Source organism: Strigops habroptila, chromosome 4 (genome assembly GCF_004027225.2).
Source record: "Strigops habroptila isolate Jane chromosome 4, bStrHab1.2.pri, whole genome shotgun sequence".
NCBI classification, from domain to species: domain Eukaryota; kingdom Metazoa; phylum Chordata; class Aves; order Psittaciformes; family Psittacidae; genus Strigops; species Strigops habroptila.
The window spans coordinates 9,885,859-9,888,516 of NC_046358.1; positions in this window are offsets into that span (position 1 = coordinate 9,885,859).

The following is a 2,658-nucleotide window of genomic DNA, read 5'->3' on the forward strand; positions in this document are numbered from 1 at the left end:
CTTTCTAATAAGGAGCTTTTCTGGAAGAATTTCTTTCTGTCTTTGCTACTCTGCTGAGATTTTTCTCACTTCTCTCAATGTTATGGGGACCAGCAGCCCTCACTAGTATTGGAAAAAACAATGGCAAGAGCAGAGGGAATCATCCCTGCCTTTCTGTTGAACCCGGGCTTGATGTGTGCTTAGAAACCCAGTGAATGTGTACTTAAAAGCAGAGATGTTTATTTGGAGATGATTTCATAGGAGAGGATTGATTCCACTATGCCTGGCATCTGGCCTGTGAGGCTGATGGGGAATTATTAATTTTAAATGTTGTGCTGCACTCCGAATAGCTGGAGACAGCTCTTCTCTTCCCAGCCCTTTATCAAAAAGGGGCAGAGAAGGAAAGGTTCAGGGGGCAGCTACAAACATGATATATGGGAAAGCAGCTCAATGTATAGCTGCGAAGCTGAAGTCAGTAGCTAAGATCTCAGCTGAAAGAGTCCTTGGCACAGAGCGGAAAGTTCTGTGAGAATTATGTGTGTTTGACTTTCTCATCCAGCTGGTTGCTCCTTCCATCATTGTTTGGTGCTCTCCGTATTGCACAAGGAGGTATTTTCCCTTGAGCAAGTCAGTATGTTGATCTTCTTTCATGAACTGCTCACCCTCACACTCTGACCCATCCCACTTACTGTGTGACAGGAGCACACTGGGAGGAAATTCAGGCATACTTTCTTGCAGTAACACCTGTCAACAGTTTTAGGCTCTGTTTGACCGCTTCGGTTTGGTTTGGTTTATATCTGTGAAGCAAAAGGAGAGTGTAGTTACAGTGTATTAAAAAATCATGTGACTCTATCTTTTTAAGTGAGCCTCCTGAAAGCTGTATATTAGAAACAGACCAAAACTACAGTCTTTTGAAAAACTCAGTAATAATATACCTAAAACTGTTTAAAATATTATTTAGCGTATTTGGTCATTAAAGTATGATAATCTTTTAGAAGGTCCTCTGCTAGTTGCTGGTTTTCTTTTGCTGATGGACTGCCTATGGTATGAAGTATTTGGTGGAGTAAGTAAGTACCTTTAACAACTGTGGAGGATGTAGAAGGTGGAGATAGAAACTTATTAAAGAATTGGAGGGTTGGAGGGAGGAGTTAAGGAATTATAGACACATCAGCTTATCTTCAATTTCCTGAAAAAAACTGGAACAAATACTCAAACAATTTGTAAGCATTTAAGAGAAAACAAGGAGATTAGTGACAGTCAACATGGATTTGTCAAGAACAAATCATGTCAAAACAATCTCATTTCCTTACATAGCAGGGAAACAGGCTTTGAGGCAGAGGAGAATCAGTGCAAGTTGTAAGTCTGGACATTAGTTGGACTTTTGATGGGACATTCTCATAAGCAACCCAAGGAAATGTGGTATGTATAAAGTTAGGAAGGGCTGAGTGCAAAGTGTTTCAGAGACTAATTCTCAGTTGTTCACCAGTGAAGTGTAAGAGACATTCAGTGAGATCTAGTGTATTATTCAATATTTTCAGTGGAGTAGAAAGAATATTTTTTTTTGTTTTTAATATTTGGAGGCAAAGCCATGCAAGGAGGACTGCAAAGACGGCCAGAGTTGTGAAGGATCTTGAGAAATGCAGAAATACACTTTGCTAAGGATGAGAACATGATGCTAGGCTTAGAAGGAACAAACAGCTACACAAATACAAGCTGTAGAAGAACTAGGGAACAGCTGGAGCTCTTTGGAAAAGAGCATGAAGAGCAGGCCTTTCTCTCCTCTTAGCTGCCAGGAAGCACCAGCTGGAGCCCAGCTTTGGGCTTTGCTCCAGCAATGGCGGCTAATTCAGAAGCATGCGGAATAGCACACAACAATGAGCGGAGGGCTCGAAACAGGACGTGTGATAGAAAAGTGAGCATGCTGGGGTTTCTTCAGCTTATGAAAAAGCCAGCATGGGACACCATCACCTTTTCTTCAGGTCCATGGTGGACATGAAGTACTGACTGAAAGAATTCTGAAAAATCTAACTGTGCAGACAGTGAAATCTTGCAATAGGCTCCTAGAGAGGGTTATCATGGAAGGCTTTTAAGAACAAAACCATACAGCTGATCCTGCCTTGTTACACATGAATAGATTAGGGAAGGTTCTTGAGGTCTTTTCATACTGTGCTTTAATTAAAGTTCTAGCAATATAATAATCTTTTATTGTCAAAAGTGGATTTTTCATCACTGGCACATATATCTAATGGGAAGCTAACACCATATCACTTGTTATATTAACTTCACTGGCAGGGCACTGGGAACTGAACTAGCAAAGTATTTTGTGACTCCTAATCTAATTATATTAAAGTTACGTTACAATGAGTATTAAAAAAATGTTTCACTGTGAAGTGGCATATGAAACTGTTGCACACTTCTCTTACATGACACTATATGGGCAAATTTACCCTTCAACAGGATTTCCTCAGGGAGCAGAGAGGGAGAATAGCTGGGATGGGAAGTGAAACACCCGCTTGTTCCACACCATGCTGCGGCAATGCTTATCTTGTCGCTTTCTCTTCATCATGGTGTACATATTTCAGATAACTAGAAACAGAAACTCCAAAATGCTGCAGGGAATTAGGCAGCTTAAAAAATCATCCTTCTTAAAATTTATTACTGTGCATGCATAAAGCCATT